Here is a 16988-nt window from a genome sequence, read left to right as displayed (position 1 = left end):
GAATGAGTGAACTGTCTTTGGAGTCATGAAATGACACAGATGCTTGTGCAGAGGCTTTGAGAATCCATGCTGCTCACCAGGAGCATTAAGGGAAGAAATTAGTTTCCAGAGGTGGGGACCACTGCAACTCTTGTTAGTTGCCCAGTTTTGTTTTGATTGTGTTTTTAGATATTGGTTTAAGGTTTTTTTTTTTAAGCTTTGACTGATGTTATATACTTAGCATTCAGCCTGCATTCTGCTTTGTTAGAAACTGTAATGCAATTCACTTTCAAGACTGTTTAAAGTAAACTGGGGCTGCAACTGAGTCAAACTACTGATCATTTTTCTCATTAATTAGTTAATTGTTTAGTAGTTTAAAATGTCAAAAATATGGACAAAAGCACATTGCATGTTCTCAGAGCTGCATAACCATGTTATTGGTGCATAAATCAAGAAGTGCTTGGCATTTTGATTTGATAAATTATCTGAAATTATCAACCAGTTACTGAAATGGTTGTTCATTAGTTCTGATAATGGACTCATCAGTTAGTCAGGAAATATTGTCAGCTCTAAACTAAACAGTAATCTTAACTGCTCAGTAACTGACACTGCTGTTAGTAGGCAATAAATACATTGTAACAGCTAATCCTAAACACATTAATGTTTGGATCAGACTCTACATTTAATGATTTAACACACTACTGTATAGGAACTGCCTCTCTGTTTTCCTTAGATAGCGGTTATATGGGTCGCCCGCCCAAAAAGATATGCACCTTTAGGCTAATGATTATTTTACCCCCAGGGTTGACTGACATTTGTGATTATGTATTTAACTTGTTTGTATATTTAATGTAGGCAGTTTATGAAGGGATTTTGTGATGATTGCCACATTGTAAAGGGATACCCAGCCCTTAATTGGCCCCTTTGCCCTCCTCTTACAGCAATAACAGGTTACTATGGGGTCTGCTGGCTTCTGCTTATCTCATCAGTTTGGGTTAAAAAGAGCAGTGGGATCGTTTTATCTCGCAACTGCACCCTCCCCAACTGTCTGACCAAAATCTCATTATTTTTATTCAGGGGAATATGCCGTGACCATGTGGAGAAAAAGAAACCTCATTATATCATAAGTTTTGTTTTTGTTGCTACAGCCATCCTAACCCATGCATTTAAGTTAGCATCCCAGATATGATAACTATGATGAACTTTGACTGAGTGTCATTATTTTAGTTTGCTTTATTGAAAATTACTTTTAGACTTTTTTTTTTTTTTTTTTTTTTAGAATTTAGAACTTTGAATTGAAATGTTCCTGTTACTAAAATATAGAAAATGCAGTTTCCTAATTCCATTTTGATTGTTTGGGCTTTTTTAAAATTTATTTATTTATTTATTTTTACTTTAGTTTCATTTATAACTGTTAAACTGTCGAATCAATTCAGCCTCAGATGTTATTCTATCAATAACATATTAGTTATTGATATTTTAATAGGACTTTTGTCACCACAGACTTGCATCTGACTTGTGCATGGTCCTATATTCATTAACAGTAGTGTGAATTTAGTAGGCATGTGTAGAGGTGTCTAACTTTTTAATGTGATGGGATACAGGCCCAATGATTGTAACCCTGTGATAACCTTTGAAGTCGATGCTAACTGGTCTCTGTTGGGAGAAGCTAGAAAGTTAGTGCAAAAATGTGTCTATGAGGCAATTAAATGTTAATATTGATTTAATTTAAAGCTACTTCCTCAGCATGCCATAGCACAGCAGCAAAAATGTTGAGTGTTTGGAGGGATGCTGCAGCAGATCCCAAGCAGTAACTCACGTTGACACACACTATACTGTATTTGCTGAGGAAGCCTGTCTTTGCTGCAGTAATAAATAACTTAGAGGTTTCTCCATCCATGCAGTCATTTAAGTCCTCTCAATTAGCCGCTTGGCTGAGCCCCCCTGCACTCCCAGTCCGTCATAAGAGCCACATGTAGGCCACCCATTATAGCCCTTCCATCTGACCACACCACTCTGTTGGCATTCTCGATGCCAAATTGCTGCTGCAGAAAAATCTAATGGGGCTGAAGCTTGAGCAATTGGTATTAAATCCATGTCATGAACGGAAGCTCTTGGCATTTCCTGTGTTTCTGCACCATGCATATCTCTGCTCCACAGCATCTTGCCTCTGTGGAATCTTAGTTTTGTTCCCTCCCCAAATAAAAAATCTCCAGCACTCCTGCACATTTGAAACAGTTCTCTTATGTAAGTGATAGTGTTGATTTGCTGGTGGAAACATTGATTACTCTGCAGGAATCTGGCTCTGCCTGCTGACTGCTTTCTCCCACTGGACCGTTGCATCACATGAAGCAGAATATGTAATGTCTTAGCTCTGCAGCCAAAGCTCCAGTATATGGCATGATGTATAGAGGCTATTAAAGTATCTGCCAGAGAGGTGGAGGGAATTCCTCATTCTGGCATGAGTCACTGCTGAGCTTTCTGCTGCGATCTGATCTTAAACAGAGGCTGTTGCCTTGATCTTCACTAACTCACTGGCCACTAACTTGACATCCTCTTTACTTTTTAAATGGAGGCTCCCTGGTATGGTCAGATGATTTTGTTGCAGCAGATTTTCTTTGTTTCTTTCAAGTTGTGTTGTCCACTCAGTCACATTTGCAAATGGGGATGTCCCGATTGGATCGGATGGACTGGTATTGGGCCCGATCAATGCAGTTTTTAATCAATCGGGATTGCTTATTTTGAGCCTGATCCTTGGTTTACGTCCAGCGTCACACAGGTGTTGTAAACGGAAAGAATGATTTGCAGCAGATACTCAGGTTTTATTGTAATGCTGCTACTCCAATAAGTACAAACTGGATTTTTTCATGCTACACCTTAAGCTGCTACAACACCCTAAGTGGAACTGAAGATTTTGTTGAAAATTTTTAGGGAACTAATTTTACATTGATTCTTTAATAAGTGGAATTGTTACTGATCTTTATTTGTTGTGACTGGGAGTGTCAGAGTTAAGCTATAAGACTAATTCGACACATCTTAGTTTGTTTACTTTGCTATTTCGTTGAAAAAACAAATGCTGCACTAAGTGGAATTATAATAAGAGCCATATAAAAATATTTTAAATTTGTTTACTTAATTATTTTTGTAAAAAAACCACAAAACCTTAGGAACTGTTTGAATGCAGATTTTTTTCTTGTATTACACTGCAGAGCAACTAAACTGTCAAGCATATACACTGCATTGATTTGAAGTGCTTAGAGTGTACATTTTGCTCATGTATTATCCAGGTAAATACAAGAATCGGGTCGGGAATTGATACTCGATATCAAATGACCTGGATTGGGATCGGAGACAAAAAGACTCCCTTGGGACATCCCTATTTGCAAAGTAGAACTGAATTGCCCACTGTGGATTTCTGTGCTCTGTATGGTGCTGGGTTATTTACAGGAGAGAAGGTCTCTGGTGTTTGCATTGTGTATACAATTACATGTACGCCTTGAGCATATATGAGACATGATGCTAAAAGCGGCACAGTGTAATACTACATTATTTAATTCTGAATACGTTAATTATGCTAAATGAATGCATAGTCGATTTAATCTGCTCCACATTGATCTGTATGCTTCATACTCATTCTATCAATAACATATTAGTTATTGATATTTTAATAGGACTTTTGTCACCACAGACTTGCATCTGACTGGTGCATGGTGTTATATTCATTAACAGTTGTGTGAATTCATACATACATCCTGCTTCTCGCTGCAGTTGACATACTATGCTCCCTCCAACACTCCAGGCTCCCTTTGTTCTGGTTCACCGTTAATCCTGTATATGTTCCTGCCATGGCATTCTCTCTGTAGGCTCTTGAATACATGTATATTCTGTATGTCATGACTTGCCGAGTCATGTGGGCTCTTATCTGTTACCGCCGGGGGGCTTTGTTGCACTCCTTCCTGAATCATGCGCACATCTGCACATTGTTGCCCTATAGACTTTAACCTGCACAGCCAGCAAACCCTGTGCCTGACAGTTAGATTTTCTTCTTTACTACTGAGAGACAAAGCAGGATCTTAGTGTCACTACACATGTGAGTATGTTATGTGTTATTAAACTGAAATATTTAGAGCATTGAGAAAACCAGTGGTGACAAATTTGGGACTAAGAGCAACAACAGAGTATGACAGTGATGACTTTTATGTTAGAAAACAGTTGATAAATTGTGCTAGAGGAAATATGGAGAAAAAAGGTGAATATTTAGAACACTTGATGTGACCTGCTTTTTCTACAATACATTTATTGGCACGTTTAATAAGTGCACTTTGCCATTTTCTCACTAGAGGGAGTCCCATCCACAAAAGTGCTTTGTAAAGTCAGATCATCAGTTTTAAACAAGTGGGCAGTTGTCAGTGTCTCTGGTCTTTGACTGTCCTGCAGTTAGATGTGAATGAGGACCAGTTTGCTGTGTGTTTGGGTGGAAAATTCCACGGCTTTCTACTGCTATGAATATCTCAGCTGCTTCCCATGTAACAGAGGAAGTGTATCAGTTCTGGAAAAGGGATTTTGGAGGAGCAGGAATCAAGGCCTTGAAAGCTGTGCCACCAACAGGTGGGCCTGTTGTTGCCAAGGGTGTGTAGATAAACCAGCCGAGCCACAATATCTGTCCTTTTAATTGTCACCAAAACATAAACACACACTCACTCTCATGCTCAGAGCAGCCAGGCTCAACATTGTGCCAATCGGACACTCCAAGTCTCACTGGGGTGATTTGCAGGCTGACAGACAGTGCAGATAAACATGGTTATGACAGGTTGTATTTCACTGCTGAGGTACAGTTAAGCATCCTGCTTCGGTCTGTCTGTGCTCTCAGCATGGCCTCTAATGAAGATCTGTTTTCATTTAATCCACCTCATTGATCACAGATGAACCAGCGTCAGCTGATGTTTAGTCCCTGACCAGCTTATTATTGTCCTGTGACCTCAGTGAGTCAGTGAATAACTCAGCGCTCCCCTGGTCACTTAATGATCTCCACTAATGCACTGTGAAAAGATGTAAACACCATTACACTTTCGCAACACACACTCATCAGGGTGAGCTCTAAGAGTAAAACACTCTTGGAGAGTGGGTTTGAGCTTTAAATCAATAGATCATATACATTGTCACTTCTTATGTAGCCATAGGTTAAGTCAAAATGTGTTCTCCTTAGCGAGAAACTTGAGCATTCCTTCAAGAGTTGAAATGATTAGTGGATTAGTCGATCGACTGAAAATAGATTAGCAGCTATTTTGATAATTACGTAATCCTTTAATTAATTTTTCATTCAGCATCTCGCTTTTTAAATTTGAGGCTTTTCTCTGTAGTATATCAGTGTAAATGTAATATATACTGCGGTCTTAAACTGTTGGTCAGAAATAACAAAATGTAACAGATGTCACCTTGGCTTCTGAGAAATTGCAATGGACCATTTTTCACTATTATTTGACTTTGCATTAGGGTTGCAGCACTATGAGATGTTCACTGTGCGATAACTGTCTCAGAAAATATCATGATTTTGCAGTGTCACGTGTTCAGTATTACACTGTATTATCGGTTACAATGACCCTGGCTGAACAAAAACTCTCCTATAATTGAAACATGAAACCATGTGTAAAAGGTCTGACAGGCAGTTTAGGAGAAAATTACATGTGCCGATGATATTCTTTATCTGATTGTATTTTTTTAAACTTTGTATAACATGAAAATGTAAACATTATGATAACCTTTAGCCTTCTTACCACAGTAAGCTTTGTTGTTATTTCACAAAGCAAGAATTAGAGTCTCAACAGAGTATCCCAAAGTAAAGTTAGCAGTGTTGAGGTGTGTGCGTGCACGTGTGAGTCTGTATCGAAGTCCATAGACATGTGTTATCAAAAGCCCCCTCACTTCAACATCTTTGTGAAGCAACACTTTTTTTTTATTACCTTTAGTCCTGATGCCCGATTCACCTTTGGTCTTAGGAATGGGATGTTAACCTTTAAATGTCCGAGCAGTGCTAAGTACAGTGTGCTACGTGTTGACAGTGTCAAGTGACACTGTGCTTTTCTTTGCTATATTCAGATATGGTGAGAGGTGGTAAGAGGTTTGGTGAGCAGACAGGGCTCTAGATATCAGAGAAGATTGGAGGGGGGAGTGTGAATGTGTGTGTGCATATGTATTAGCTTTGTACATGTTTATGTATATGTATGTATGCGTATAGGAGTAAACAGGTTGTGTTTTTGTGTATTTTCCTGTGATGGGCTGCAGGATTCATTGTTTTGAGAACTGTCCTATATGACTCAGGAGGAGATAACCAGCACATTGGTCTGAATGCTGAGAAGCCTGAGTATTTTGTTGAAATGTTTGTCCCTTTTATTCACACGGGAATGGCTGTACAGGGTTAGAGATTAGGTTTGCTTGACGAGGGCCTTAGCAGTAATGTCAGCTCTTGTTTTCCCTTGGGAGAAAGGGAGTCAAAAACGATGCACAGCTACTCCCCTGTGCTCTGTTGATTAGTGTCTTGGGAAAAAGAGACGTTGAAACAACAGAAGTAATAGCAGTGAAGCTCAAGCTTTGGCTGAAAAAGACGCCAAATAGGAAGATGCTTCTGAGAAAAGTGATTTCAAGAAAGAAAGTGGACATGTATTGTCTGGCCTTTGATAACAAACTTCTCAGCTTGCTCTTATTTTATTCTTGTAAGCAAGTAATGTCATCAATAGCAAAAGACATACTCATAATCATCATTTAGTGTCAGGATAACAAAGACTGTTATTTATTCATCTTGTATTATGCCTAACTTTAGGGGATCATAACATGTTGTCTAGGAAATTAAACAGAGTCTCTGGCTCAGAATGAGGCCAAACTTCACTACGGATGTCAGTTTTTGAGCCACAGAAAAGGCTAAAATGTGGCCCACAACAGACTACACAAGGCTCATTTTAGCCAGTATTTGAAAGTGTTGTCTGGTGTGTCATTTTGTTGATCACTTGTGGCCCCTACTTGCTGGTCAAGAGGAGGAAGGAATCATCAGTCTATAACGGTACAGAACAGAGCAGTCAATCAAATAGTATTTCCTTAAAAAAAAATAAAAAAACAAAAAAGTGACTCAGCAATTATGAGAGATCCTTGAGCATACAGTCATAAATGTGCAGACACACACACACACACACACACACACACACACACACACACACACACACAGAGCCAAACGTATGATCCCCTCCAGGCTTATACCTGGCGGAGGTAAAATGCCTCAAGCTCGTACAAGTTCACAGAAATATAATACATAAGAAATTCTCACAAGCTCTATAGGATAGGTTGCAGGTCACATAAATCTTTTATACTTGGCTGTAACTTACCAGGCAGAAGTGACAGTAGCTTTCATCTGAGGAAACCCCCCTTTAAACGCCACTATGTTGGCATAAATGTCTTTATAACTTCCTATATCTGAATGCTCTACTACAGGCTATATATATATGTGTGTGTGTGTGTGTGTCTGTCTGTCTGTCTGTCTAGATTTTTGCTGTGTCATGTTTCAGTGATTATGAAGTTTATGGTTACAGTTGTACAAAGACAAACACAAATCATGATTGTTACGTGTGATCAGAAACTCATGTCAAATGATTGCCTGTTTAGATGCTGGAGCTGGCTTTAGGTTACAGATGGATGACTTGACTGACTTGCTGTCTGAAAAACCGCAAACACTGCTAGAATGTTGGGTGCAAAAAAAGTGGACACATTAATTGTCACTTTTATGTGTACAAAAAAGCTTTGCACTCTGCAAAATGTATACCACCACCACAAGCTGTCATGGAATTAGGACACATTTGTTTCCTTTCTTTATCGAAGTCCTGAGCAACGTACTTCTAGGCTTAAAAATGTATTTAGTAGTATTTTTACTGTCTTGCACGTATTAAGTTGATCGTTTGTCACTTCTGTCTTATTTAAATCATTATATATTGTTATGTTAATCTTGTAAAAAAAAATAGATAAATGCAAAGGTGGCAAATATGCCTCAGAAATCATGTTTAACTTTGTGAAACTTTTTACCATTTTATCTATTTATCTAGTATCATCTGTTTATTCAAAAACCCCTCCATGTGATGATTTTTTAAAAGTATTTTTTAAGCAAAAATCTCTAAATACATTGTTTATTTGTGGTGCGGTTAGACCTCAGCTCAGCTGTGAAATTGCCTACTTAGTCAACAGCAGAAAGGATGTGGAAACATCACTTACCACCACATTTTCGGTCCATCATCTAACAGCTAGAGAAATGAGAGTATTGTAAAACTAGGGCAGTTTTTTTCCTAAAAAAACAAAACAACACAAAACTGTGGGTTACAAAAAGGTGTTGATTGTGGGAAGTATTCTGATATTCTTTAGAATATGGAGGTTAAGTATCTTCTTCTGTTAAACTCATATAAATTGTCAGTCAATTGTGCAGTCATGCAACTTTGTAAAGATGGATTTTGTATTTCTAAGTGTCACTGACAAATATAGAGATAGATCTCATATTTAAGAGACATGTAGGCACAAAGGTACCGCTAGTAAAAGTCTCTGCCTGTCAAATAGGTGAGTACACATGATTGACTTTGGGTACTGTGGCAGGAAAGATGAAAAAACAGTCAAACAAGTAGGGCAACATTGCCATCGTAGTTTCCTTTGAGCTTTGTTTACTGCAGATTGTTGGCTTGATTTTAGCTGAAGCTGGATTATTTGCATGCAATGTTATTGCACAAAACTTGGGATGTTGGGGCGCCCAGTAGCTCAGTTGGTTGAGGGGGTGCCTCATGTACAAACGCTGTGTCCTAGCCGCAGTGGCAGCAGGTTTGATTCGGGTCTTGGCCCTATGCTGCATGTCATCCCTTCTCTCTTCTCCTTTCACACTTAGTCTGTCCTATCCAGTAAAGGCCAAAAAAGCCCCCCAAAAAAGTGTGTTCAGAATTCAGCACCCACTGTAGTTTGTTGGTCTGCCTTTTGTGTGTCTTTCATAGTGATGGTTGCATGTGTGTCTGTGCGATTAAAGCTGTTTGACCTAGGACTTCTCTTGACAAGCTTTGCCATAAAAAGTTCACTAAAAATGTAACTGAGTTAGAAGCTTAACAGACATCTTCGACACCAGATAGGCCTTCTTTGTGCCGCACAGCAGTCATGTGAGAGAGGAAGGAAGCAGCCTCCACTTGCATCATGTGATCGGTGCAGAAAGTTACATGGCATGCAGCATGTAAATTAGCTCACTGCATAAACACACAATCACATACTGACATATCTGTGCTCAGTCATACATATTTTGATATGTTAACACAAGTAATCACATTTCACACATTGAAAGTATTTATTTTGTTACACAGGAAACAGTAAGTGAATGAAAACAGATGAAATCAATAAATAAGAACAACTTACAAAGAAAAACAACAAACCAATGACTGTTTTACGGTGCCTCGGTGTTGGTAATTCCAGATTAGGCAAATGAATTAATAGAGTGCACTTTAAACTATTTTATCACACATACTAATAAGGAATGTTTTAATCCATGTGCAATAAAATATGCCTTTTAATGGACATTTCATATATATTTTGTAAAATACTGGTTTTTGCATTGTGATTTAAAGGTTTGCAGTCATGAGATGATCAAAGCGGTGCATCATGAATAAGAGGTGGGAGGTAGAGAAGAAGTGGGAGTGGCCTGAGGTGCAGGGCCTCCTCCATTTTACAGCACAATAGAGCCTGAAGTGGTTCACCCCAGTCCCTCCCCCTTTCTGCCACGTGGTATGTTCCAGCCCAGTATTTAAATCCGGGAGCTTGAAGGCTGTGCTGTTCATGCACTGAAAACCGGTGTAATCCAGGAAGCAGCTGAGGGACAGAGGCAGAGAGAGAGAATCAGAGGAAAGAGGAGAAAAAAACTGCTTCACCAGCACACTGGAGGTGGCGACAGTTACAGCAGGAGAAGCAAAGAAAAGAGAAAAAGAGGGGGTTGTGTGGTGTTAGAGCAGTTTGTGTTTAGGAGAGTGCGTATCCTGTCTCTCTTTTCTCTCTCTTTGCTGTCATTCTCTCTCTTCCACTGTGCCAGCGGGGGGAGGGTGAATCGGCCGTCCCAGGCCTAGTTACATGTCCCAGCATCCCGCAAGAGCTCAGACAAGGCCACTGCGACCGTAACGGAGACTGAGAACAGGACAAGACAGGGAGATAGAGGTACTGTAACCTATGCTGCTTAATGATGAACAGCACCATCCACTGTAGAGCCTGTTTATGTGAATAGTGTGTTACTAGAAGTTAAAAACAGTTCTGTGTGAGGGATGGTACTTGTCACTCTAAAAATATTGCACAACCAAGCTCATAGTGACAAATGAGGTGTCAGTAAACACAGTTGCTGTGTATGGAACAAGCTGACAGTGTGTAGGGAGGAAATCATAACAGAACGAGGGGGGGGATTTTTTTAAGAGAAAGAGAGAAATATGTCTTGCATGTGTTACATGTCTGTTGCTTTGGTGCTGATATTTGTAAAGCTTGTTGTGTGCCACAGTTTATTGCAGAGTCTGGCTGTTGCAGTGAGTGAACATTGGGGGCATCAAGTCCCTGCTGCTGTTTGCTGCCATCCTGTATGATGCGGTTATATCGCCCAGTGGATTAATCATTGAGATCTTTGTGTGAGTGTGGCATCGCAAACAAAACGTCTACAGTATATGGCAGAAGCTTTACATGAGTGTGCAGTAAATCGGAAAGTGGTTGTAGCAGAGTTTCAGTTGCTGATAATGGAAGAAAACAAATCTCTCATTAAGAACTGCATCCTCATACTCCTCAGGCAGTTTATGTGAGCTGACAGATACTGTGAACTGCTGGAGTCTCAGTTTTAGAAGTGAACATGTTGACCTTCCTGATGTTTATAAGGACAGCATTTTTGTTTTTAGAACAGCTGACATCTGTTTTGTGTGTTAGTGGATGTGATGGGAGTGACAACTGACTTATCTGTCCCCTTAAAGGCTGCTTGTGTTATATGTAAAGCCACAGAGTAGCAGTAAAGATAATGTCTCCTACCACAGCACTGAGAATTATCTCTGTTTTTCTGTATGCATTAAGATGCATTTTTGTCTCAAGCAGTTCTTAAAAGCGAAACAAAAATCATGCCCCAACTGTTGACAAAGTGAATTTGCAGGCAGCAGATTTTAGCTGGAAAAATGTATTCAGCCATGTTTCCTCCTTTGCACTGATCCCTAGTACGGACATTTTCGAGATGAAGACCTGAAGTAGAGGTTTATTCTCATCTGTGGTTGCTAAGAAACATCCGATGCGTTGTGTCATCACTCTTCTTCTCAGCGAATTAAGTGAAATCTGTTTCTAAACAAAACCACAATCTCAGTACACCTAAATGTAAACTAAAACACATCACTAAGAGACACTATGGCATATTTGATTTGCCATTAACAGTTTGTCTCATTCTAAGATGCCCATCATGCATTGCTGCTGTGTGACTTCTCTGGCTGTGCATGACTTTGACCACTGTAACAGACGACAGGCTTCCTTGTGTTGGTATTAGTATTAGTATTTGATACCCCTACAAATAAAAGCTCAGCCTTTATTTAATGAATTTAACACTGGTTGTTCTCATGGTTTGATAGTGGTGCAGGCAGGCTGATCGTGTCTGAATAATACATGTACAAACATATGGTCGGCTGTGTAAAAATAAGTCAGGCTGAACAATATGTCAGTATTAATTCTTTGATTTTTAGTAGAATTATATTGTCATGATACAATTAGTAGGTTGTTTATTTTATTTTTCTCCACATTATAAGCTTTGATGATAGAAAGCTGTAGAACAATAAGTAGTAAAATTAGGTTTTGAAGTTGAACTTGGACATATATTAAGTATTATCACCATCTAGTATCATGTAATGAGTTAAAGTGAAACACAATGTGAACATAAACTGGATTATATTATATGTATTATATGTGTTTATTATTTTCTGATCATCTTGGCTCCCACGCTTACATATTGCTGTTGGGATGAGGGTCATGTAGCCACTTTGCTGCCTTTTGCCACAGTGATAACCTCATATTAACCAATAAAAGGGTCTAAAACTAAGATGGATGCAGTCAAACTTCATCATGAAGATTTTTAAAAGAGACTGTCATGTGCTTAAGTTAGGGCTGTATCAAATAGTTTGAAGCATCACTCGCTATATTGACGTCAAATTCTAAATCCACTTTCAAATGCTGAGCGTTTTTTTTTTTTTTGGCGTTTGATTCTGTTTAAAATTGGTATTTCTGCACAGTTGCAGACTGTTGCACTAGTAGTATTACTGTTGAAGGTTCCAGTTAAGGCCTCATAGGAAGGTTTTTTTCAACTTGTGTGATCCAGATATGTCCAGTAACTCCAGAGCAATGTTATATCCATCATAACATTCTTCTTCAGTCCATGTTTGTTGGCGTTTAGCCTTTGAAAAATAACATTTTTACTGCAGTCAAAAAACTGTAAAATCACAAAGAGAGGCACCCCCCTTTAATGGGTCTAGCAGCAGTTTAACAGCAACATAAATGACATTTATTCATTAAAGAAAGTGAATTCAGTAGAAAAATAATTTATTTAATCCAATTAATTACTTTTTTTTTTTTTTTTCAAATAAAGGATTTATTGGAAAAATGTAATAGACGCTATTATGCTATTACTTTCTATAAAGCCCTGGCAGTTACACAAAAAAGAAACAAGTAAAAACAAACGCAGTTAAACATTACGACCAGTTTGCCGCAATCAGACAGACAGAGCTAGACACATCCCTGAACTCATGGAGTTATGTCAGGGTGTGTCTAATTTAAACAGAGCTAAACATGAAAGGGGAGGAGAAGCAGATGTTTGCTTAGCACAAAAGTGAATTTCTCCCTGCAGCTACAGCCACCCTCACCTCTGGGAAAAACACACCCAATTAACAGTTAATGCAAAATAAAATGACATTTTCCTGTGAGAGTTGATTCCTTGTCACTTGGGTATAAAGCCAACAGGAAGAAGCCCCCTGACATTTGGATATCTGAGTGACCACAGTGACACATGGGAATTGCAGACTGGTATTGGGAGGTTATGTGCAAGAATAAAAGTATAATTTCTCATTGTTTATTTGAGACATGAACTGGTAAAACTGTCCATAAAATTTTGCTTGCTGTACTGAAATGAGGTAAAGAACAGAGCAAATAGTGCCACAATGTGTTCGCTGTCCCTTTGCTATTTGTGTACCCAGCACTGTGTGCTTAATGAGTTGAAATCCATACAGATGAGGCCAGATGCATTCACCAAAATGCCAGTTACCTCCTGTGTTGTTATTGTTGTTGTGGTGAAGACTGTCTCTTTGACAGTGCACTGAGAATAGTCATCTAACAACAAGGTCTGTTTCTAGCACAATGTGATGCAGTTCATAATTTGGTGATTTAATCAGTAAGCATACTCATTACTCGGCAGTTATCTGCCAGTTTAATTTCTACATTCATCCTATCTCTGTAATTGATGAGCAGAACTGAAAGGAAAGTGCTGTTCTTCTCTGTAGTGGCAGCTAAATCTCATTAATTCTCTGGATATCATAATGCTTATCATCACAGTGAATGGCTCAGCCAATAGGCCTGTTGGGGAAGTTTTGGTAACAACGTGGGTTAAGTTGACTAGTTGTTTTGTGGTCTATATAAACTTTTTTATATAAATATTAAATATAAATTTGTGTTATTATACATTTCATTAGAAAACTGAAACAATTTGGGTTTTTTTTGTAGAAAATGGAAAAAATAAAATAAAATAAATAAACTTAACACAAACAAAACAAATTATGGTATAAACATATAAAAAAAGTTACAGCATTAAAAAAAAAAGTAAAAAAATTTAAAAGGTGGGGGGCAGGAGCTTCATGGATCACATCATATACAGACAATAATATGTGTGGGTGTTTGTGAACTGATTAACAAAACAAACAAAAACAACAAAAAAATGCATGGATTAATTAAACACTAATTTGACTACAGTGTGTAGTCAGATGTTTAATGATGTCTGTGTGTTTGACAGCAGATAGAACCAACCTGTAGTGTTTTTAAGATATTGTCATAATTTCTCTTCAAGTGGAGTCCATCTCCTCTCAAACACATCTTCCATATTCCTCATTCTGTGAGTTCCCTCTTCCATATATTTTACTTCTTGAATTGTATTTTTCCAGTTAATATATTGTGGGGTGTAGTTGTTTTTTTTTCCAGTTTTTTGTTATTTGCTTCAGTGCTGTGATTCTGAGGATTTTTTAGATATTGTTCATCTTTTCCCAGACTAACTGGAGGTTTTCCAAGTACAATATGCTCTGCCTTTAAATGCAAAGGTTTTTAAAATATTTCTTCAGGAAACATATAAACCTCTAACCAAAAGGTATTTAATATATCACATGTGTAAAAGATATGTATATAATTTGCATTGCTTTCTCCACAGTTTCTCCAGCACTGAGAATTAGCACCTCCTTTATATTTAGAGATAATTTATTGTGTTAGAAAGTATGTTGTATTTATTTTCCAGGCAAATTCTCTCCAGAAAAGGAACTAGTTGTTTTATGTATTTCATTGAACATCTGTTTCCATTATTTTTGTTCCCGTCTCCTCTTCCCATTTTCTTTGCACATTGTTTGATTCTTCCTCTACATGTAAGATTTTATATATACTCCCCATAGTATTTTTACTATTGTCATTATGATATTCCATAATGTATTTCAAAAGTGTGTGAATGTTATGTATATCTTTTATTTTTTTACTTTTTAAATAACTCCTTATTTGCAAATACCTATAAAAATCATGGCTTGGTATATTATAATGTCTGGAAATATTTTCAAAAGAATCCATGTCATTATCTGTAACAGTTGCCAAAATCTAACTAATCCCTTTTTTGACCATATTTTGAAAACATAGTCGCTTTTATTTGGCTTAAATTCTGGATCTCCAGCAATTTCATTCAAATAGATCATTTCATTTTCTGTAATTTTCTTTATTTTAACATATTTTTTGTTTTTTTTGACAATGTTTTTGCAGTATTTGCTTCGCAATAGTTATTTATCGTACTTTCTACTTTATTTCTACCAAATATTAGTGAACTTAGGGATTGGACTGAGTTCATTTTTGTTACCTTCCACTTTTTCTGCCTCACACATCCCTGTCATTAGATGTTTTACCTGGGCTGCGTAGAAGGTGTCTAAATAAACTTTAGAGCATATTTCATAAAAACAAATAGTCAAATTGCTATAGATTATTTTGATCATGGAATATTTTCATGGATCTGACTGTAAATTGCTTTGGACCTGAGGGACAGGGAGGACGAGACAAGCTGGAAGGATTTTATTGATCTTTATAGAGCAGAGGCTCTATAGACAGACTCTCGATGACTGTCTCTGTGGTAGGGTTCAAAAGAACAGGTGGGTAGTGTATGTGGGCGGTGTGCAGACTCAGGTCCCAGGGATGTGAGAGAAAGCGGAGATGGAGAGCTTTGTCAATAATGCACTGGGCACAGAAATTAACTCACAATGGCTACATAAAGATAGAGGGGTTGAAGGAATTCATTTAAAAATAGATAAGACAATGCACTCCCGCAGTAAACAACATGTTTGAGGTGAGGCTTGAAACTGGGTGACTTGCAATCGCATGCAATCCTCATGATCTGCACAGTGGTTTGAAAAAGAAAAACCAAAGTGCTTGTGCCAAGGCTTCACAGAAATACTGCCAAAAAAAGGAAATGTGGGTGTTTTGTCCTCTTGATCCACACCGTCTTCCACAAATGAGTCGCACAGATTGAATTTGTCTCAAGGACGAGCCCTCAGTCTACAGCCTAAGTGTTTGTTTTTCTTATGGTTGGACTCCATCATGGCCCAGAAATCAAAAGCATGTGTCTTAATTGATGGTGTTAGATCCATCTTTTAGACATAACACTGTCAAGACAAATTAATTATACCCTTTTCATTTCCGTCTAGTTGCTATTTGGACTGTTTTTTAAATTAACCATTAACTGAATGAATTATACAGGCCTGTATGACTAAATCTTCCCCATCATAAACTTGCTAGTGCCTCTGTTGTTGTTTTGATGGCCAGTTTCTTGGTTGTGTTTTTGTTGGTTTTGCATGTCAGTTGAGTGATTTTTGAAAAGAGATTTGACAGTGCCGAGGAATATGAACCAAAACTCACAGAGAGAATCTGTAGTGCAAAGTTTCCTCTGCTTCCCTTTCATTGCTTTTCCTATTCTTGATTTTGTTGTCTGTTGAGTTTCTCCCGTTCGTTCTTGTTTTGTGTACTTTTATAGATCTGTCTGGAAAGTTTATGCTCCTTTCTACCCATCAAGCCAGTTTCGTATATTGCCTAATATGACATTCAGGCACGATCATTAACCTCAAGGGGCTTTACAATCTGTACTGCATATGACATGCTCTATCCTTAGACCCTAGACTTATACTACCATGATGTCACTGAGATAAATAGAGTTGGGGGTGCTGGATTAAGAGTCATCTGTAGTGGACAGCCCAGGGGATTACATGGATGCTATACTAGGGATGACTCTGTTTTGTGTGTGTGTGTCTATGCTTGAAGTCTGTTTGTCCATGTGAAAGTAAACATGTCTTTATATATACACACGTGTACACTGTGCATATAATCTGATAAACTAGTCATGCTGATATTAGTTAATCGCAAACATGATTGCATAGGTATATACATATGTTGGCCGTAGTAAGAAATGTCAGTACCGATAAGATATGGTTAGCCTCATTTCCATTAAGCAGTCTGCTTCAGCTCAGTTCAGATTGTCACACAGTGGAACAAATACTTTTATGTTTCCATTGTCAAGAGTTGTGGATGGTACTTGTGGAACCGTTCCACCCCTCTGCAAGGAACCTAGTGCACTGAACTGATACCAAAAAGTGGAGCTAGAAACACCATTGGTTGGTCAAGAGAGAGTCAAGTTAACATACAAAAAGCAACTATAATGAAAGGTGGTTTTGCTGCCTTTT

At 38.1% G+C, this 16988-nt stretch overlaps 1 protein-coding gene across 5 annotated transcripts in view; it reads left to right on the top strand.

The window, feature by feature from the left end:
• The window catches only part of LOC121956315 (AMP deaminase 2), a 38904-nt gene that overhangs the window by 5124 nt on the left and 16792 nt on the right, over positions 1-16988 (top strand). Inside the window, exon 1 of one of the 5 annotated variants that reach the window (XM_042504484.2) lies at positions 9809-10185. The exons of the other annotated variants lie outside the window; for them this stretch is intronic. The gene's annotated coding sequence lies outside the window, so the exon portion shown is untranslated. Of the gene's footprint in view, positions 1-9808; positions 10186-16988 lie in introns of those variants that run through there. 5 annotated transcript variants of the gene reach the window in all.

This window comes from Plectropomus leopardus, chromosome 2, assembly GCF_026936395.1.
Source record: "Plectropomus leopardus strain MGB_pleo_1.0 chromosome 2, ASM2693639v1, whole genome shotgun sequence".
NCBI lineage: Eukaryota > Metazoa > Chordata > Actinopteri > Perciformes > Serranidae > Plectropomus > Plectropomus leopardus.
The sequence above is the reverse complement of the archived record's forward strand: the minus strand, read 5'-3'. Positions and strand labels throughout refer to the sequence as shown.